A 22,604-nucleotide genomic window follows, 5' to 3' on the forward strand; every position below is an offset into this window, starting at 1 on the left:
AACATTTGTAAAAGCAGAGAGAGTCGGAGGGGCTGAAAGAAGAGTCTCTGGTACGACGGACTCCTCTTGCAAGCGGACTGAACCTGTCAGGATTTACCTCATCATGAACCCACAAAAAGCATCTGTTAGCTCGAGAGGAGTCCCCCGCAGTAAAGAGCGGACTTATTTAATTATATGTTCATTGATGATTAGTGTGAACCATGGAAAGGCATGCTCAACATTTCATCCTTCTGATGTCGATGAACGGAAGACTCTTAAATTGTGTAACAGTTAATACATGTAAACGGTGTGACTGCAGTATTAACTGCTGCAATAATTAACAAGCCCCGGGAGGCATCGAACTGTTCTATAGAAGTGAAGGGGCCAACTCAGAAGGCCCAACACAATACAACCATTATCTACCGGCAAGAGGATTTCGAATGCTGCATGCTTCGTTTCAAATGACGACACGTGTGTATGGTTCCGTTATGCTATATTCACATGTGCAGTTTCTCAGAAAAAAGTTATGCAAGTCATATGTCGTCATGAAGTAAATTGAACCTCGTGGTTAAAATCGCCGACTCTTAAATTCAGAAACCGGTGTTTTTAATATCGGCATAATTATTTGATCGCACATTGTGTGATTATGGGCAACTCCCTTTATGCCTCGAATGGGAAATGTGAGTGACTGTATAGATCTGTAAAATGTTATATTAAATCAACTGCAAGTCGTGCTGTCTAGCACTGTACCAACTGTTTCTCCACGCCACTTTCCCATTACACTCTAGATTCAGCAATCCAGCCACAACCAAATCTCTACAAACACACACAACACTGGTCTACATACATGAATCCTGTTTAACACTTTCCTACTCGTATACAGAAACAAGCATTTGCAATGCAATAGGTCTCACATTTACTCGAGTTTAAGCTATTAGCATTGTAAATGAATGCCTTTTATTTATGTTGTTAAAACAAAAAGTAAAAGGCATTGTTATTTGCAATGTCAATAGCTCAAACTCGCGTAAATGCAAGACCTATTGCTTTGCAAATGCTTGTTTCTTGTTGGCGTGGCTAGAGGATTTCTGGAACTTTCTGGCATCTATTTTCGCTTCTTGACGTGACACAGTTGTTTTCTCTTTCGCTTTGCAAACCGTTACAAAATGTTTTTTTCCCCGCAACCTATACATGTTTGCCCAATGGCAGGACATTAACCTTCGTGTAAAAAGGAGAATCCGTATCGGAAACACAATTTCTTTTTCCTCTGAGACATTACTTTATGGCTCTCGACCTTGTGTCTCTGCTTAGTTTTCATGTTCAATGCTCATTCATTCTGGGCTACTCCAGCTTCCATATCAGCAGCTTGTCGATCTGCACGTTCTTCTGCTCTCAGAGCACTCTCTCTAGACTGAGAGACTCGTGCAGCATACATAGTCTGAATGAGTCGGAAAGGTAATCATCAATGACAGACGTATGGGTTCTTCATCATTGAATTCAATTAACTTGCAATGCTTGATGAGGGCCTCAAGTCTTCTAGCAAACTAATCCATTGTTTCTCCAGCTTGCTGTCTGGCTTGGTTGAAGATGTACCTTTCATAGTCAACATTGGGCATTGGATTGAACTTCATTCCGAATGCCGCCTTAATCTGACGCTAAGATGTTTCATCAGCTTGTGGTATTGTGTTTATTGCTTCTTTCCCTCCATCACCTGAAAGGTTCTTTAAGCATTTGATAATCTGTGTGTTAATTATTTCTTCCAGCGCATCGATGCAATCATCACATTTTTCAATCCAGGCAGTTCATCTGGCGCCATGTCCTGCTTCGCCTTCCAGATAATACAGACTCTCCCACACGGTGGCTCAACACTCAGCGAAGTAGGAGACACGAAACACAACTAACACCTTTAGAAAAAGGGTTTTATTTTACAAAATGCAAAGACTCTTTTTTTTTTAGAATAAGACTTGGGATTTATTTACACAATGCTCTCTAACAGAAAGGCTTTCCCAGATGCCAAATGCACAGCATTCCAATACACATAGCGATATATATGTTTATATGCAAACAATAATACCACACTTGGTAAATGCAACAGTTAAATGCATGAATAAACAACCAGCAAATAATATGAGATAAGACTCAAGCAAATATAATATGCTGGACATCCTGCAAGAGATCAGAAAGATATATACACTGAATACATCAAATGATTACTTTGGATGTGCACCTCACTCATTCACACATCACAAAGAAAACACCTTAAATGATCAAAGCCACTGGCCAAACATGACAATGGCAATAATCAAAACTCAACACTTCACCTAGTACAAAACACTGCATCTTAGACCACTCCTGACTGGGGGATTAACAGCCATGGATAAGAGCCTCAGCAACCAAGGATCCGCTGTACCGAAGTAGACGCGCCCGTCCCCATTCGGATTCCAAAATCCCGCTTCCTAAGTCAACAATCTATAATCTCAAATCACACAAGAAGGTTCGAGAATCCTTCCCCCTGAGCCAAAGGAATATTACCAGGACTGGCCAGCTTCCAAGCAAGTATTCCATGAGAGGAAAGAGTTCCCATGTCTACTCTCCAATCTCGCATGTTCCAGCGTTTATCTTGGCAAAGCTCACGAAAGCCTTCCAGGGTACATTAAACAATCTCTCACAAAAACAATCCTTGAACGTGATTAACCCAATCAACTTGCAAGCAAAGCTGTGCACGCAGATAAAGCTCAAGCCAAGCAAAGTCAGAATTCCGGATGACATGAGGCCATGTCAAAGCCAATAGTAAAAACTTCATAATACTTATCAATGTACAACACAATGCACATTTGTGCACAACTGCTTATAGCATCACATGCTTCATCTCTCAATGTACAACACAGAGCACATTTGTGCACCACTGCTCATAACACTGGACTTTGAGACCCAAAAGTACATTCCACACCTCACTCTGTCTCTCTCATGCTTTCAAATGCACATCCCACACGTTCTGTTCTTGGCAAGGCTGTTCTACTCCATGACAGCTCCCACTAAAAGACTGCAAGATTACAAGAAATAAACTTTTAAGAGAAGCAAGGCATATGCAGGACGCTGTACATTCAGGCTAGGATAAAGTGATACACCAAAGTCAATTAAAATAATGGTAGTCGAAGGTCACCACCAGTGTTCCCTGTAAGGTGTGCAAGCGAGTGCGCACACCTCACTGACCCCCGAGTGCGCAGTGTCCCGAGGGAAGCGCGCACACATCCTGTAAGAGCTTTCGCGCAGCAGCTTTTAAAACGCGAGCGGCGCGAAAACGATATTTATTCTGTTTGAGGGCACATTCATTGGCAAGTGGCTCCTGCACTGCTTTCCTAATGGGACGTGGCTGCGGGCTGTTTATGGCCCTTCGTGAAAATATTTGTTAATTGCAGCACCGTCATGCGCTGCAATTAACAAACATATTTTCACAATGGCTTACAATCAGCCCTAGCCGCGCTCCATTAAGAGAAGAAATGCAGCAAGTCCAAAAGCACGACGTGTGCTTTACACGTCGTGCTTTTGGACTTGCTGCATTTCTTCTCTTAATGGAGCACGGCTGGGGCGGATTGTGAGCCATTGTGAAAATATGTTTGTTAATTGCAGCGCATGACTGTGCTGCAATTAACAATTATTTTCACATAGGGCCGTAACACAGCCCCAACCACGGCCCATTAAAAAAAGCAATGCAGCAAGTGCAAAAAAACAAGACGCGATTAGGCGTTGTCTCCCGCCTCCATTTTGCCGCCACCTTAATCATGTCACCAGCGGTACAGGTCTCTGTTGTGGCTGGCGCAGGCAGATGCATGTGCGCTCTACTCAGCTGACAGATCGGGTGAGACAGAGCCATAACTGCCAAGGTTTCAGATTCCTATGAGTGACATTTTTATAATTTCTGTGTAATTATTAGTGAATGAAACAAAACCAAATAACAGTTAACCATGCCGCTTTGACTCCAGTCAACAAGTATCAAAGAGGGTCCCTAGATTTTAAAAGTGAGACCATACTCATGTTATTCAAGCACTATACAAATGCATATGACATACCATGAGCAGTTGTCATCATTGTATGCTTAACTCACTGAGCCATCTTGTCACCAATACATGACCACAAGATGGTGCAACAGAAGGACGTGGTTCACTCTTTTGTTCGTAGTATGAATTCATAACATGGGGGGGGGGGCACAGACTTTGAGTGTCCCCAATGTAGAAGGGGTCCCATATGTGCCCCCTTCCCACCGATCTTGGAACGAGGGTTCTTCCACTGACTACACTGGGATTATCCTCTTAGCAAACATACCCTTCCCTTCAAAAACAGAGGTGTGGTGTCTGCTTGGTTTAGGCCATCACTGGCGAGTACGCAGTATCCTCTCTGCTCCATTTCCCAGTCAGGCCCTCGATGGACGAAAGACAGCCTTCAGTCACAAAACAGCGAGGTCAACTATGCGACCCTCCTGCACTTTCGGTTGGCAATGGCGCCTAGAGCAGTAAGAGGCCGGTCAGTGCTATAGGCTGCACGTCGAGGGAGAAACCCTTACATTGTGAGGTGCTGGGCACAAGGCACTGTGCTGAGAGAGGCGAATCTTTCAGATGCCGTTCCGAAGCTGCACTTCACTCTGTCGTGGTGGACGCATTGCGCACTGCCCCTGCAGCTTGTACCATGCATTATTTATTACATGGGAGCTCCAGGCTTAACAGCTGAGGAAGCGCTATTATGTATGACTTTGCATTTCAGTGCGGTGGTGCGGACCACCACACTGAAATGCGTTAGTCTAATGCGTGATGCATGGTACTTGGCAGGGCTGCAGAGCTGCACCCTACAGTACGACACTCCTGTCCTCAAGCCCCTAGAGTGTCACTGAGGGGCTTCTGGTCAGTGCAGGCTGAGCAGCGACAGGATGTTTTCATATCAAATTCCTGCCACAACAAAGAATTGCTTCTGCAGCCCGCAGAATGAATAAATTAAACGACCTCCATGGCCTCCTCAACAGTACTCCCCTCCCCTGGTCGAGAGGGTTCCCGGATGACCGTACAAGTCATGGTGAGACTGAGAGCAGGCGCGTGTGTCTAAAGGCATAGGGCACAGCTCGGAAAGTGCGCCACGCCATGACTTTCTCATCCCTACTACAACCTACAGCTGCAGATGGTCAAGTTTTGCCCCCAGTGCATCACAACACTGTCAGATCACCTGTCTGCAGCGAGTGACCCCACAGACTCCAGTTGCAGAGACCAGGCTGAGCAGCAGGAATGATTTACCCAGCAGTCAGTGAATACGTGGGTAAGTTTAAGATAACGCAGTGATTTTTCACGTTCCTGCTACAGAGAGATCAGAGTTCTCTCGTGCAACTTTTGACTCCTTGGCAGCTATGTGTAAAGCACACATCGTGCTTTTGGGTTTGCTGCAGTCACACCTCCTAAAAGTTATACACAGCAGTAGTTGGCTGCCAGATTTTGAGCTGTGCATGGAGATGGGCCAAGGTCGCTGCCAGGCTTTGCTGCATGCAGCGGCCTATAAATATAATGAGGGTGTTGTCCTCGTGTGAAGAGTTGGATGCGGGGAATGGCAGACGTTTCACCTGTGTGTTCCTGGCCTCCAGCAATTTTCAGGCATCAATTAAAATGTCTAGATAACTCCGGTGATTAATCGTCTTCCTGGAAAGAGACTGAGTTTTTTCTAGTGGAAGTTTTGACTCATCCAAAGGTCGCGCAGTGGATTAAAATGCCTGCTGCTAAGAACGTGTACCATGCCGATCACAAAGTGCATGTAATGTAAATAGGTCAGTGGGTTACTGCTTCTGTAAGAGAGCTCATTTTGTTACTTGTGGTTTGTAAGACAAAATCCTAATATTGAGCATTGAGCTATTAACTGTCATCAAACAGCTGCGTGTTAACTGCAAGTATTATGTTAGAGCAATATGTTTTTTGCCCAGTCTTTCATTATCCTAATCTTGCCAAAAGGGTTCATTTGGGTAAAAAAAAACAATTCTTGTTTTTAAAGGGAACCTCTAACAATGGTGTTACATTTAAAATTCTGAATTTGTACTTTTCCAGAATAAGCACTCAAACTATATAGCCTACTAGTATCGATGACATGTTACTCCTACACTACACCTTGTAGTCCTGTCTGATGTTAACACTTCCAATACACTGATTTACACACCTATGATTGTCTCTGTGCAATATGTGTAGTATGTAAAGTGCTCTGACACCTTACACTGGTATGAGGGGTGCTATAAAATTAAATGAATCAGAGAGACAGTGGTTCTGGAGACTTGAGGGCCGCTATTAAAGGGTGCTAGTGAGGGAATCCGTGGTAGAAGTGGCCATGGGGGGGCGCCAACAAACATTGTCGCACAGGCCGCCACCAGCGTTAAAGGTGGCCCTGGCTGTGCCTAGTTGAAGTTGGCCGCCCAAAGTCCAAAATCACGACGTGTAAAGTGCATGTCGTTTTTTTGGACTTGCTGCATTTCTTCTAGGTAACAGGTAAGTTAGAAATCTCTCTGCTTAGCCTAGTGTGCCGCCTGGCTGGTATTTTGTTGCTTAGTTCTGTCGGTGCATCCAGATATAGAATACAACAAGTAACATTACACCTACAGCAGAAAAATCTTATGATGGTACCACCATTGGAGTCTTGTGCTTTTCTAAACCCAAAGTGTACTTGCCTGTGTAACCAATCAATTTCATGGCGTGTGTATCTAAATTGCAAACCTGCCTTAAGACCAGTAATGTGGAGCTGTATGTGTGGAAATGCACTGTCTTTTTACTTGTTTAAGCATAAGTTTGGAGGGATACGTGGCGCTGCACCCACACGCGCGGTCTGGTTCCTGGCGCACATAGCCATGGCTGCAGCGCACAGAGACCCTACACTGCCGCACACAGAGGAAATAAATTTGAGGGAACATTTGTCATCACACGGTGTCAGACCACAAGAGTGCCTCTAGAACTACACACCAATATTCTGTTTTTTGGTGGCATCGAATGGAAGTAGTGACTTCAAGAACATGGCGGCATCATAACCACCTGTGGAACTTCCTGCTGTTGAGAGAGGGGCTTGCTCTGGTGCCATGAACTGCCTGCTTGAAACCTGTTCCATTCATACCATCTCTAAGCACCTGCCGTGTGCTTGCATCAGCGTGGTCACTGCCGATCTGAAGTCGTATGGCCTCTTTTTCATCTTTGGCGGCGAGTAATTATTTTTTCTCCTGTACATGTTGTCACCACTCTCAAACTTCTGTATTGTATCTGGTTTTCCCTGCCTTTAGCATTCTATGGCACCTGGATGATTCTGCTTTTGGCATGCTTTTCTGCACCTGGCTGTCACGGCCTTCTGTGCATCTCTGTTTATTTATTTAACATGTTTTATATAGCGCTAGCTGGACCCGGGGGTATCAGAGCGCTTTACATGAGTATTCATTGCAATATAGCAAAATTTACAATGAGGTAGTATTCAGAAACCAATACAGATGGTAGAAAGCAATTTAAATATTACACAATCTAAACAAACAAGTTGCCAGAGGGTTACAGCAAATCAAGAGAGATTAGGCTAGTAAGAGAGGGAAAGGATGTAGAAGAGGGGGTAGGGTATGGGAATTGGGAGAGGCAAGGGAGGGGGATAGTTAAGGCGATATCAGACAGCTATACATAGATTAAATTAATTGAATGTAACAGGATTACAATTAGGTAGTATTCAAAACCCAACGAGAAGGTCAAAACAGCTCTAGTTTTACACCATCACATTACATGTGTTGCAAAGGGTTGCCGCAAGTCCTGAGAGATTAGCCTAGCGTGGAAGGGAAAGAATGGAGAAGAGGGGGAAGGGTAAGTGAATGGGGGGGGGGGGATGAGGTAATACCCGGTGGGACGGGGCAGGTCATTAGGAAAGGATGGAGGGAGGAGTTAGTGGGCGAAGGAAGATGAGAGAGGGAGAGGAGAATAATAGGAGGTAGGGGTGGGATGAGTGCCCAGGGGCAGATTTAAGGACCCCAGTATTTGTTCATCAGGAGAAGTTTGAGGTCTTTTTTGAAGCTGGCATAAGAGGGGTTGCAACAAAGATCTTTGGGGAGGGAGTTCCAGATGTTAGGTGCGTTCCCAGAAAAGGAGCGAGATTGTGTGGTTTTCTTGTTTAATAGAGGAGGGACAAGAGCGAGGGTGTTGGAGCTCCTCAGTGATCTAGAGCAGCCGGCTTTGTGAAGTTTATCTGTGAGGCACTGCGGGGAGCGTTGTTGCAGGGCTTTGTGCATAATGCACGCTGTCTTGTAGGAGGCTTTTCCTTCAACGGGCAGCCACTTGAGGGCTTTAAGGGCAGGTGAGATATGATCACACCGTTTGAGGTCGCTAATGAGCCTAGCGGCAAGGTTCAGGACCGATTTGATAGGGGCGAGGTGGGCTTTAGGAGTTCCAGCGAGGATAGTCGATTTTTGATAGGACCAGTGATTGGACGACTAATTTAAAGTAGTCTGCTGGAATGAAGGGTTTTATTTTCTTTAAGTGATGGAGTGTGAAGAGAGCGCTTTTGGCCAAATTTTTTATGTGGGGGATAAGAGTAAAGTTCTGGTCAATGTTAAAACCGAGGGATTTAACAGAGTTGGATATAGTGAGAAAGCAGTTGAGTGCGTTTAGGTCAGAGATCCAGGATAGAATGGGGAGCGAGTTATTCTTAGGGGAGAAAAGAATGATTTCGGTCTTTTTTGGGTTGAGTTTGAGGTGGTTGTAGTGGAACCAGGATTGAATCTTACTCAAGGCATCATTAAGGTGAAGGACATCTGAGCGGGATTGAATTTTATAGTAAAGTTGGGTGTCATCGGCGTTTAGGTGGTAATTGATTCCCGCTTGTTTAAGGGTGAGGGGTTCCATGAAGAGATTAAATAGAGAGGGGGAGAGTATAGAGCCCTGTGGAACCCCTAGGGAGACGGGCAGAGGTTTAGAAAGGCAGTCATGGATTTACATTTTCTGGGTTCTGTGTTGGAAAAAGGAGGTGAACCATTTGAGGACTGAACCGTTGAGGCCAAAACGATCTTTAAGTGTGTTAAGTAGCGTAGAGTGATTAACAGTGTCAAAAGCAGCAGAGAGATCAAGGAGAATGAGTAGGGAGGATTCACCTTTGTCAAGGGCGTGTTGGATGTCATCAATTATATTTAGCATTGCAGTTTCTGTACTACAGCCCTTTCTGAAGCCTGATTAGAACGAGTCTAAAAGATTGATTCATTCAATGTGCCCATCTAGCTGGAGCAGGGCGCATTTTTCAAGGGCTTTTGAGAGGAGAGGAAGGTTAGAGATAAGACGACGGTTATTTAGGTCATTAGGGTCGCCAGCGGGATTTTTGAGGATGGGAGTGATTTGTCCCAATTTGAGGGATGCAGGGACACAACCAGAGGTAAAGGAGGAGTTGATGATGGAGGTCCAATAGGGGGTAATGATATGTTTTAGGTCTTGGACAAGATTGGACGGGAGAGGATCTTTAGTGTGAGATGATGGTTTCAGTCTGGAAATGACGTTAAGGACATCAAGTTCAGTGACTGGATGGAAGTCGTGCCATGAAGCATTATTTTTTTAGTTCAAGTATGATGGGGCCTGGTTCAAGAATAGGGACGATAAGAAGGAGCGATAAGGAGTCGTGAGGGACTGTAGAGAATGAAGGAGAATTAGAGGAAATGTCCGGTGAGGGTAGTGGGTTAAGAAGGAGGGGAGTTAGGGCGAACGATTGATCAATTTTGGATATTTTTCTAAGAAGTAGTTGGCAATTTCCTCGCATTTCTCAGTGGTGGCAATCACCTTGGGGGGTGCAGAGGAAATTTGTTTTTTCACAATGCGGAAGAGTTCCCTCGGTCTGTTTTTGGCCCGGTCGAGTTGGGAGCGGAAGAATGATGTCTTGGCATTGAGGATGTGTTTTTTATAGTTGGATCTAGCGGATCTGAGGAGAGAGAGGTTAAAGGGGGGAGGGTTTTGCCTCCATAAGTGTTCAGTCAATCTAAGTGTGCGCCGCTCATTGTTGAGATCTGGATTGAACTAGGAATTGGAGGAGTTTTTCTGTCATTTTAGTTTGGCCCGGGGCAATTTGGTCAAGGACCTCAACGATGGATTTGTTAAAGTGTTCGGTGAGGTCATTGGCATATTGTGAGGGAGGAGAGAGTTGAAGTTGAGCTTTAACTTTGGCCTCAAGTTCACCTGGGGGGATAAGATGAAGATTCCTGGTCAGTTTAATCTGTTTGATGGTTTTGGGTGGAGGCGGTAGAACAGTGTTAGAGATCGTGAAAAGGATGAGGTGGTGGTCGGACCAGTCGATGGGAACTATGGAGGAAAGTGAGGCCAACTCATTGTTAGTAATGATAGCATCAAGAGTGGCTACTTTGGAGTGAGTGGCATAGTTGTTTTAGGTCATTGATGTCGAGTAGATCAGTGAGGAGGTTAACCATAGGATCGTCCATTTTGTTCCACTGGAGGTTAAAATCTCAGAGGAAGAGGTTTTTTGAGTTGGAAAGTGAGGATCGGGTGAGAAAGTCAGACAATTCTTCTACAAAAGAGGGTCGCTGGGAGGATGACAGATGTTGTGTAATCTAATTGGAGGGGAGCCCTGCACTTTAAGTTCAGCTCCGAGGTATTCAAAAGTAGAAAGATCGTGGATAAGCACAGAGGAGAGTTGGAGTTCATTTTTTATAGACTATTGCTAGACCACCTCCAGTTTTGACAGGTCTATCGTTTCTGAGGATGGAGTAGCCAGGAGTATATCAAGAATGGAAGAGGAGTGATCTTTAAGCCAAGTTTCCGTAAGAAAGGCAATGTCAATGGATTCACTAAGGATGGTTTCCGAAATTTCAATCGCATGGCGGACCGCCGAACGACAGTTAACCAGCATGCAAGACAGGGGTATAGGGTTGGTTGTAGGGGAGGGCAGGGGTGGATTGTGGTAAATTGCAGGGGAAGTCTTGGTGAAGTTGGAGAAGTTAGAATTCTGTTAGTCCCAAGGATCACAGGGATAGGAGCCTGTGGGATCAAAGGGTCAGTAGTTAAAGAGCAGGGGGGGGTAAGGATTACAGGGGTCAGGGAGGTCAGAGGTGGGGAGGAGGTTTGGGGCGCGGAAGGCTCCAAGTGTATCGTTACAGAGGGGGGTAGTATCATGTAGCTGGGTGAATGTAGAGTTGTTTTGTTCAGTGCACAGGGAACTAGAATGATTGGGGCGGTTAAGTGAGGAGAGGAAATTGACATCTTTTCTGAGAGAGGGGAGTTCAAACGATAGGTTAGCGAGATGGAGTTCTATATTAAAAAGCGTCTGGGGAATGAGGGAGAAGGGGAGTTCAGGGGGACTAGGGGGGGATGTTGTTCTGTGTTAGTCAAGACGAGAGGCCTGGGGGGAGGGAGCCCGGGTGGGAGGGTGTAGAGGGGAGTTCCGATTTATGGCTGAAGGGAGGGAAGAGAAGTGGGGTGAGGCAGTCACTGGGGACAGAGGAGAGTCGTGGGAAGGAAAGGGAGTTCGGTGAGAGTGAGGGGGGGTTGACCTCCTGGTTAAGGAGGGTAAGGTCAGTTGGGGGGGGGGGGGGGAAAGAAGTTGGAGCAGGTGATTGAGGGGGCTAGGAGCAAGAAGAAGATGGAAGGGGTGGAACTGATGTGAGATGTTGGAGCCTCAAGAGGAGGAGAGAGAGAGTAAGGGTGGTTGCGTAGGCAGTTGGTGAATCATTAGGAGGGACAGTTGTTAAGGTAGGGGAGAGATTGAGAATCTGTGCTTGGGAGACTTCCATGGCGTTTTCAAAGTTTGTAAGAGGGGGGTTAGAGTGGGTGACAGAGGTGGTGTAGGGTCAGATTGAGATTGGGAGGATGATGGAAGGGGGGGGGGGAACTGCTGTGATATGTTGGAGCCTCAAGCGGAGGAGAGAGAGTACGGGTGTATGTGAAGGCAGTAGGTGAATCATTAGGAGGGGCAGTTGTTATGGTAGGGAAGGGATAAGGAGTCTGTGTTTGGGAGACTTCCATGGTGTTTTCAAAGTCTGTAAGAGGGGGAAAGAGAAGGTGACAGAGGAGGTGTAGGGTCAGATTGTGATTGGGAGGATGATAGGTCAGAGGATGGTATCGAGAGTAGGTAGGATAGGGCGCTGAAATGGTGTTCAAAGATGGGGAGATGTTTTTCCGAGGCTTGAATGAGGATGTTTCCAGATTTAAAGATGGAGATGTCTATTTCGCCAAGAAATGTAGGGGGAAGGGGAGGTGGATAGTTTCAAGCCATATGGGATTTTGCATGACTTTGTGATAAGGAGGTGGTGGAGGAAGGAGGTGGTGGAGGAAGGTGCTTTTCCATTTAGAGGGGCGCTTGGCGTAGAAAATGTAGTTGGTTTTTACAAAGGAGGTGAGACTGCAATAGTTATCTACAAATAGCGTTTCTTGGTGAAGAATTATTGGTTTGTGTTTGAAGTTTTTCTTAGCATTTTTGGAGAGGTTGGGGGGATAAAGGATGGTCCAAGAGTCTGGGCCGTGTTTAGTGATAGGTGCATCTAGCGAAATGGGGAGGTGAGGGAGGGGGGGCATTGTTGATCTGTATAGGGCGGGGGAGTAAGTGACTAGAGTAAACTCCGGAGAGCGATATGGAGGCAGGAGGGAAACAACGGTTCAAAGTATCAAATGTGATTAGGTGATTCCAGTGCGCAAAGCACGAGTGTCCTTGTCAATTAAAGGAGATCGTAATCTTCTAGTATGTGAGATAAAGTAGACCAAACTAAGATGGCCGTCACGAATTGAGGATAGACCCTTCCTCTTTTTATTACCATAGTTATTGGTGTGGGGCTCAGAGCGATGTGTGTGTTCTTCTTTTACTTCAGTAATTCGCAGAGGCAGCACAAAGTGGGTTTAAGCAACCGGGAGGTTCAGAATTAAAAATTCAGAAATTCAAAAATTCAAAAGTTCAAAAATATGTGCCCAGTATATCTGGAGATCCCTCTGAAGTGATCAGAGGGGCACTACAGCGCAACGGTGCAACATCCAGCACTAAGCATTAAGGAAATTAAGGTATCAAGGAGGGCATAAAGACAGTCCACGTAGGTCAAGGAGAGTCCAGGATGATAATGTATAATAAGGAAGGAAAGGGGGCCACTCCAGGATGGTCACCGTGAAGGTTGTGAGGGGAAGTCCAGTTTCCGTTTCTCTACTCCGCAAAGTAACGGGACTCGGGTGTAGGGTGCAAAGTCATCCAGCCTGAGGAAGAAGACTAGTACGAACTCCAGACATTCAAAGCGGCTTACAATTCAACAAAAAGGGTGTCCAGAGAGAGACCCATAGCCAAAAGAACAAGTCAAGGACTTAAGGTTGTAAGGGGCAGCTGCTAGTCATGATGTGAGGCGACAGTCATGGTTATGAGCAGGACGGGGGCATCGGGGGTTAATTGAGAAGGGCAAGACCATCAGCTGGGGGGGGGGGGGGGGGGGGGGTAAGACAGCATAGATCTCAAGCGCCTCGAGGAGGGAGAGCAAGAGTCACTCACCAGATTCCCTAGCAGAGACCAGGGCGAATCTCCATCTCCATTAAGTCGAAAAAATTTGTATGGAACTTTATTGACATTCATTCAAGAAGTGCACATTGGTTTGGTCATAAAATACATTATTCTTATACTTTCAGAATTAAAGGCCCCTGAAGAAGGGCTCAGCCCGAAATGCATTGGGCAGAACAAATGTGGAATTAAACAAATTAACACTATGAATGTAATAGTATGAAATCAAACTAAATAAACCTAACAAACGAAGAAAGCATTGACAAGATTTGTATGGAACTTTATTGACATTCATTCAAGGAGTACACATTTGGGGACGTTACTCCTATGGGAAATAACGCTCATTTGTTACCTTAATGATGATATACCTTGGTCCTCTTTAACTGAGAGATAATTCAACTTTGGTCAGGATCTCCTTAAGCAATTCTGCCGTCGGCACACTAATAAGAAATGGTGAGGTCTTATTCACTGGCACCTAGTAGCTGATCCTACCACTCGTGCAGCCACTGTCTATCGGTATACTGGCCACGGGTATTAACATAGTGCATGGAGGCTTTTTAGATCACGGATGCACGCTATTTGATCAATTGCACTATATTCTTTTCCACGCATGAGCGTGATCGGTTGTCCTTTTAAATGTAGAACTGGCAGTTGATACGGTGTGCCAATAAACATTATACCATATCTAAGTGCGGCGCAATTTTGACCTTTATCTAATGGAGTACACAGCTAACACAATAGATGGCACCCAACTTAACTACACTACAAGATGGCCGCCACTGACTACACGATTAGCTAGATGCTCATGACGTGATTGGGGAGCTGCCCACCTGTCCCACCCCACACGAGATTTGGAAATTACTTTGGCGCCAGACCACGGCAGCTTACAACCTTACCGGTAATGGCAGAGAGGGGTAGGTGTATCGGCACATATCCGTAGAAGGATTGGTGATTACTGGTTACTATAGGACACTGTACGGCACTACGTGACATTGTTTTGGAGAGTGGGGCTTTGATGGGTTGTTTCAGACAAACGGCCAACGCCAGACCTTTGCACCGGCTAGTGAGGTGGAGGACTATTTGTATGCAGTCAGTGCAGGACACTCTTGCTGAGATCAAGGAGGCTACACCTCTCCTGTTAGAGGGGGCCTTTTATTTGAAACAACAGCTGTTAATGGTTCGTACTGTGCCCTCCTTAGTTTTACCACTGCTGCCACTGCCGGGTCACAGGTGGGGTTGTTGAATGTAGCGCCTGCCCCCCACCCCCCCCTAAAGACACTCGGCCATGTGACCTGAGCGAATGTGTATCAAGTATATCTCCATGGCTTACTTATTACTGTCTTGCCTTTTATGTTTCTAGGACACAACAACCTAGGTGTCGATTTAGCATCGAACACGGACTGAAGTGAAAGTCACTTCACAGTTAGGTGAGTGGGTAGGCATGTTATGTCCACTCAGACACAGTTGTGGACGCTAAGGTGATTCCCTATTTTCTTTCTCATAGCCATAATTTAATCAACAGTCTTCTGTTTTTAATGAAGGTTAAGTGACTAATGGAATGGTGGATTTTACGCAAATCTATGAGCGAGTGGAAACTACTAGAGAGAATGTTGGATTTACAGTGACCTTTTATTAATACTGTTGTGGTCTTATGCTTTAACCATGTGACACCCACCATACAACCTCCCTCCCACCATCTCTTTTTTCTAGATCACTACATGAAACTGCGGGACACTGTGCTCGCACTCGTGATAACTGGTAGGTAGGAATTTTTACCAACCACTGTGTGTAGATAGTGCACTCACTAGGTCCTGAAGAATTGCCACGGATCAAATCTGACCAATGTGCATGAAACATGTCGACCTTGAGAGTAGAGCATAGCTTAACTGGACCAAAAAGTCAGTAAACTGCCACTCTTACTGTTTTTAACAAGGTGGATCGCCAGCCTGAATAAAAGTCTTATTTGAACTATCCAACTTTTTCACCACATCTACACTACCTAGACCCCTCACACCCACAGCTCCAACCGGCAAGGAACAAAAGATCTCCGCTAAAGAGCCCCTTAACAGGTGCCCGTTGGGTATTGCAGCGCCGACCCGACGAGGAGCAGGTCCATATGATGAAGCATGACACCTAGCTGGCTGGGTGTGTGAGGACTCTAGTTCCGACAGGGAGGATTTGCGTCCTTCCGCCTCTCTATCCAACCCTCTTGACTGATTCGCACAAACAAGGGTTCATATCCTTATCTCTTTAACCTCTACTCTCTCGAGGAACTGCATACCTATTGGTACTAACACAACAGCAACACTCATTGTCCAGAGTACTTTTTCTTTTAAAACAGTAAAGTACTTATATTACACAAGCACTAACAAATACTATGCATTAAATTACAAATTTGTACAAGTAGATGGACATACCTTTGCAGAAACCTGCACATCATATTACATCCCTAGTGGGTTCTGAACCCCATACTCACCAACTTTACCAGATAAAACCATCTCCATATATGGGGTATCATTTTAAATAAGGCAGGCCTACTGGCTTTGTCAGGTTGTCCCCACATTAGTAAAAAGCAACCACGTCATGATTCAATATTGCACCACCATTAAAATCAATTAACACAGTATTAATCACCAATAGAGTTCAATACAGTGTTACACCTTAAACTGTCAACATCAATATTATACATACACTATTTTCAATCTAAAAATGTGTGCGGATTCTTCTTTTTACTACCATTAGACTGCATCAGCAGTCATAGGACCCACAACTATGGGCCCCTGCTCTCTAAGCCCAAGAGCAAAAACTCCAGCCCAAGAAGCACTCAGAATAAATGGTAACCTCAAGGACGCAGAAGACTTAAGGCGGGTAATAACAAAAACATTGAAGGGGGGCTGCTACACCTCCTCAATCCTCCAGAAATGCTGGAAAAGTACACTACAAGAAGAGTAACATGCAAATGAATGCCCTTGTAGGACAGTAGAGGGCTCTAGGCTTGCCTCTTTGAATACAAAATGAAAGGCTCACCCTCTTTATTATTCAAGCTGCCTTGCGCTGCCATCAATTTTCTTTTATTTCCTAGTATGTATTTTATTTGAAGGGTACCCTGGTCCCACCTGGGGCACTCACAGCTGCATAAATCATTGAGGTTAGTGGGATGAGGGAGGGAGTGGACCGAGTCACCCACGCACTCATCAGGAGCCGGAATCCTGTGTTTGCTGCTCGAGCCCACGCTGAACTCGGAGGGCGGGAGTAGAAGCAAGCATTTCTACCACCACAAAGGAGCATGAGGGTAAGGTTTTAGAGTGGGGTGCGCCCCTCAGACATGGGCACGACAGAGTGCAAGCATCACGCAATGCCTGCTTCTCCGCTCTCTGGCCTTCCCTGTCCTGGGCGGTGAATTCCCTGGGAACAGAAGTTGGCTATGGAAGGGGGCCTCACCTAAACTCCCTATCAAAGGAAAACAAAAGGAGCGCCGGGCCCTGGCACACCATCAGGGTATTTCAAGACGAATTGGCATGAAGGCCATGTGCTTTGCTTTCTAGTTTAACTTCTTTTAAAAAGGTAAATCTTTAAAGCAGCATATTTCTGGCCCCGCAGGCCTGCGTTTCGGTTATCTCTGGCTTGTTTCAATCCTGGTGGTCAGCTCTAGCTACCAGGAACATTTCCAGTAGTTCTCCTAGCCTCTTAAGTGGTGTTTGTCATGGGGAGCTAGATTTTCTGTCTCCCTGCACCAGACCTGTCCTCTGCGTGGCTCCTAGTGCTATTCGGTTGCTCGTGGGGGTAGCTCAAACTAAGGAGAATAATCATCTTGCACAGACCCTCCACAACCAATCAGCAAAACAGTCTCCCTGCTGCACTATCTCAGTCCCCGAGCCTCTTAAATTCCTGAAGGGCATTGGCGTGTCAGTGGAGTCCAGGCCCATCCCCCAGAAGTCCTAGTGGACCCACTCTGCAGGTCCATTCCCCCCAGCTGTTCCTAAAGAGGCATAGGAGGTACAATGTCACTGGCCCTGGAGAAACCTATCCTAGTCCTGGGAGTTAGCTTCTGCCTGATCCCTTCTAACGAAAACTTCAAAGGCGAGTCACTTCTGTGTTGGCTCCAAGGGTTCACACTTCCTCCTTTGTTCCTGTGGGCTTGAGGTGCCTCAGCCCACATGTAATGTGAGAAGCTAATTATCAGATGCGGATTTCCTCCACATCCCCTTTCCAATTCTAGGAATTAGGTCAAGCACTGTTAACTGGTCTATTGTGTGAGGAGGCCTGTGATCTCACTTCTGGGGAGCAAAGTAATTAACTTGGACATGTAAGACTAGTAAATGCCTGAAATCTGATGATGAGCTGAGCCAGAGATTTATGACAAATCTTGAAGTACCATAAGAATTGGATGTGGGTTCTTGGGAAAGTCCCAGTAAGCATTGCAGACCTACACTATGAAAGCTCCTTCACATTAAAAGGTCAGCACCAATTGCTGAAGTAACCTTTATGTGATAGGCTATCAGGACACAGATACCGGGTTGCGCATAATAGTAGCCCCGCACATGCGTGTGCTTACATGTACCCAGCTCAGCGCCCTTACCCTAGCTGCACAGCAGCGGCATTATCTTAAAGGGCAGACGTTAGCGGTTAACACACTCAGTTCAATTACTGTCAATTTATTGTGGGTGAGACTCAGGTAGTGAGATTCGCTCACAGTAAAAGTCCAAAAACTTGGAAGTAAATTGATGACTTAACCAAATGGAAAGAACCCGTTGGCAACAGGGTCCGTTCAGAACTGGGCCAGACTGAGAACCAAAACCGGCCCTGGCAAACTGCTCGACCGGCCCCAGCAAACTGCTCGACCGGCCCCGAGGGCGGGTTGTTGCAGCCGAGCTGTTTGCCAGGGCCGGTTTTGGCCAAAATGGCCCCCCAGTTGCCCAAAAGCAGCCCCCACCCTGGTGGACCACCAGGGAAACGCCCGGGGCCCGCTATGGCCAGTCCGGTCCTGGTTCGGAATTTGACAAGACATGCAATATAGGTATTTTGCAAGGTATGGGAGGCTGCATGCATTTGTGGGTTAATCAATTAACCTCCTTGTCACACTTACGAATTCTAGATTTAATGACATAACCAAAACTCAGCATTTTGGCTTAGAGGTGGCTGATCTTCATAAAAAAATTACGCAATAGTTGTTAATGCGAGAAAAGAGTAGCGGCCGATTGCACATTTCTTGGCACTGATAACTGAGCCGCAGGGACGGTGACCTGGCATGTCTGCATCTTTTAGGCAGAAGTATTTTACCTTAGTTTTGCGGATTAGATCTGACCGGTTAACAGTAGGCAGTGACATTTATCCGGTAGGTGGCATCCCTGTACGTCTTCAGACAAGAAGCTGTAGTTCGGCTACAAATGGGGGCATGTAGCCGCTGGCATGTTTGGGAGCGCTCTTCAGCAGAAATATTAAAGTACGGGATAAAGACAGGAGACGCAGACAATTTAGGCAGATCCACATCAGTGAGTGGGGCTGGAGCACGTACAGTTAGGTGAGGTCTTGTCCCAATGAAGGTCGATACACGCTGGTCAAGAAGGTTGGAACAAGGGTGTTTATAACATTCCAGAGGGCACCATTTGGCATACAAGCTCTGGTGTTACTCGCCTGGTACAGGCATGCAATTCTTATTAGGCTAAAGGGAAACCCTGTTATAGTACGGTGGTTGCATTTAAGCCAGTGAAATCCAGTCTGTCCTGCAGCGCCCCACAGGGGTTCACCGGCCTTGTTATGCCTGGAGGGTGAACCATCGGGGAGTTATGGGCAAAGCAGTTTACTTTTGTGTGGGGGAAGGCTGCTACTGAAGCACTAAAGGTATGCAGTGAACCAACCTCTGAGAGTTACATTCTGATAAGTAGCTGTTACTGCAGATACATGCGGGTCAGGGAGGTTGGAACAGGTGTTTTTATAACATTCCAGAGGGCACCATTTGGCATACAAGCTCTGGTGTTACTCGCCTGGTACAGGCGTGCAATTCTTATTAGGCTTTAGGGTAACCCGGTTATAGTACGATGGTTGCATTTAAGCCAGTAGAATCCAGTCTGTCCTGCAGCGCCCCACAAGGGTTCACAGGCCTGGTTATGCCTGATGGGTAAACCATTAGGGAGCTAATGGTGAAGCATTTTACTTTGGTGTTGGGGAAGGCTGCAACTGAAGCGCCAAAGGTATGCGGTGAACCAACCTCTGGGAGTTACATTCTGATTAGTCGCTGTTACTGCCTGTATCAGTCTTTTCCAAAGGATGGTCACCGAAAGAGCAGTATCACTCAATAAAACCTTCAGTATTCCAAAGCCAGCAACCCCTTTTTTCGCACCCACAGAATCACCCAGGGGTGCAGCTACATAAAGTATGTACGCCGTGTTCAGGTAGACTGAGCAGAGGGGCCAGTGGCGGGGACCCGCTCAAGGGCTACTAAATCCTAGGTAAGCAAGAAGGATGGCTTGAAGGCTCAAAATGGTTCAAGCTACCCCTAGACATCAGTGGCCTTACTTGGTTACATTTACTTTAGCCTCCTATTTGGAAGGAAGCTCATATCTTTGAACACCCAGATGGAGGTGGGGTCCGGGGGATAGGGTGCATTTGTTATACAAGGACCAAAAGATCTGCTTTAAGCAGCGGCACAATTATAAAGGGTGTTAAGGAGACCCTTCAGTGGTAACTCAAAGGGACGACGAGTTCGCCAGTGAACTCTGCGCTCTGTGGTGCATTTTCTTGCAGTAGAAATAGGGGCCTTTCCTAACATGTCGTTGATATACTAAACTTTCCCCTTCGATTTGCCCAGTAACAGGTACATTGGCAGGGGCGAAGTGCTAGGCGGTGTCATGGTGGATGTGCTGGTAAATGGAATGGGGGCTTTGCCCTTGGTTAAGGGCATTATACTTTTACTCTCGTAATGGTTTGTGGTGAGTCACCTGATTTGATGGGAGTAAAAAGTCTACGCCTTGGACAATATAACCGGATTCCGAAAGTTCTTGGGCCAAGCGGGGGGCAGAAAGGGATCAGAAGTGGGGGAGGAGTAAGTGTTACGTTGTGCGCGTACCATGCCTATAAGCAGCCCGACTTTGGCAGCAGTGTTGTGTACGGTTTGTTTCATATTGTAATGAATTCTACTGTCTGTTGGGCACGAGCTGTGTTCGAATGCATTAATTATTAAATACACCGACCCCGAGCTGCGATCGAAAGCATTAATTATTCACATCAACCCTCCCCGCAGAGTAAACAGAGCCGCGAGGCACAGAGGACTTCGTGCCCCTGACTGCACACAGACTGCTTGTGTCGGTGTATAAAAAAGGTAATTCCGGGCCCCATGCCCAGCCACCACAGTAGAAGATGCAGCCTTTATAATATAACAATGAGCCAAGAAGTACACGGCTCACCCGTGTACCTTTCCTTCTAATTCTATTGACTTTGAAACTGTTTATCCAGACTCTTCCTTCTATCCAATGTTACGCAACAAGCAAGTGATGCTCAGCCCTTTCTCATACTCCGCTCTAGAGATGTGTTTATTCTGCAGGTGTACGTGGGCTCTCCGAGGAGCAGTGCTCGTCCAGAGGCTCTCACGTAACGGCGCATGACACTTTACTTGCCTGGATTTCACTGGATCCCCAGCGTGCACCGACTCTGTCCCAAGAGGCGTTTCTCAGCCGAGTTCAGACTCTTCCGGTGTTGGGGGGAACTCCTCTCTCGCTATAGGCTCCCCGAGGTTCGGCATTCCTTTTGTCAGAGAGCGCACATCCCAGCACCTGCCACTCAACTGTGACGGGACTGGCTGAAGCCCGCCTCCTTCTGCATAACAGACCAGAGCAGCAGCACGCCGAGCCATCTAGTGCCCACCATCCTCCTGCAGTGATACATTTCTCATCGTTTTATGGTACGACTTCGGTATGCAACAAGATAGTGGGTTGGATGACTAAAAAGTGTCTATTCAGCCTACCACCTTCTTAATGCCCATCACTGCCATAATATTTCCACAGTTAGGTGTCGGGTAGTAATACACGTCAAGTGTTTATTCAGCTGATCGTTGATTACTTAAGAGCGATACTTTATTCAGATGCCCGCGGAGGAATGAATGGTTGAAGGAAGTGCACTATAACATAACACCCATGTCCCAGGCTATCCTAAAAGTATAGACAAATGCAAGAGGCTGGTGAATGGTCAAAGCAGCTTGGCTCGGTGTGCTGCTGCACGGTCTGATTATTCCGAGGGAGGCGGGCAGCAGAAGCTCATGGCTAGGGCAACGGATCGGAGTGAGGAAGACAGAACTTGCACGAAAGCCAATAGCGAGGGAGGAGTCCTGAAGATTCGGGAGGACTTTGAGCTCAGCTGGGAGCCGCCCCCTAGCCTAGAACCGGTGCAGCCGGGATTCAGGGAAGCACGTACAGTGTCTCGAGTCTTTACCGTGAGAGCATCTCCGATAAAGAGCTCGTCGGAGAGTTAGCGCCGGCTGCAGCAAAGACAACTACTAGAGGCGGGCTAGTCAACAAATTAAACCTGGCAGAGCCGACCCAGTGCTCTGTTTTTGTGTTAAGAGCTCGTGCTCGATCCGTACTATGAAAATATTTGACATGTAAATCGCAAATACTGTTAATCCTCTTACAAATAAAATGTTTAAACATTTATTTTAACACAGGAACGCTTTTCATGTTAGTACTTCGTATTATATCACTGGACTGAATGATATTTATTAAAAGTGATAGTGTTTAAACATGCATATAGAAACATTCCTGCCACCTCCCCTGACGACAGTGCCATTATAATGAATTGCATTTAAAGAACAAGGGCACCCAAAGGAAATCGGTCAGGGACCTTGGGTAATAATTAGTTAAAGGAAACAGTGGTCCCTGAGAAATAAATGGTATTTAAATACAATGAAAATAGCCTCAATCAGTGCTATATTTGCGCCAGTGTCCAGCCGGACAGGGCATCTTTAATAAATGTTATTTCAGCAATAATACATAGGATGTAAGTCAATTGGCAGTGGGATACAAGCCTGTATCCAAGGACTTACATATCAAATAAACAGTGAGGTACAAAAGGCGCAGGCAGTTTTGTGGTTGTTTCAGTTAGTAAATACTTAGGTAGCGAAACAACTGGTATACAAGGGGTCACCT

The 22,604-nt window shown here is 46.1% G+C and overlaps 1 protein-coding gene across 5 annotated transcripts in view; it reads right to left on the reverse strand.

The window, feature by feature from the left end:
- The window catches only part of CROT (carnitine O-octanoyltransferase), a 662,560-nt gene that overhangs the window by 337,389 nt on the left and 302,567 nt on the right, over positions 1-22,604 (reverse strand). Inside the window, exon 1 of one of the 5 annotated variants that reach the window (XM_085631296.1) lies at positions 21,081-21,264. The exons of 2 other annotated variants lie outside the window; for them this stretch is intronic. The gene's annotated coding sequence lies outside the window, so the exon portion shown is untranslated. Of the gene's footprint in view, positions 1-21,080; positions 21,265-22,604 lie in introns of those variants that run through there. 2 more of the 5 variants (XM_085631294.1, XM_085631297.1) reach the window with 2 other exon arrangements.

This window comes from Triturus cristatus, chromosome 10 (assembly GCF_964204655.1).
Source record: "Triturus cristatus chromosome 10, aTriCri1.1, whole genome shotgun sequence".
Lineage (NCBI taxonomy): Eukaryota > Metazoa > Chordata > Amphibia > Caudata > Salamandridae > Triturus > Triturus cristatus.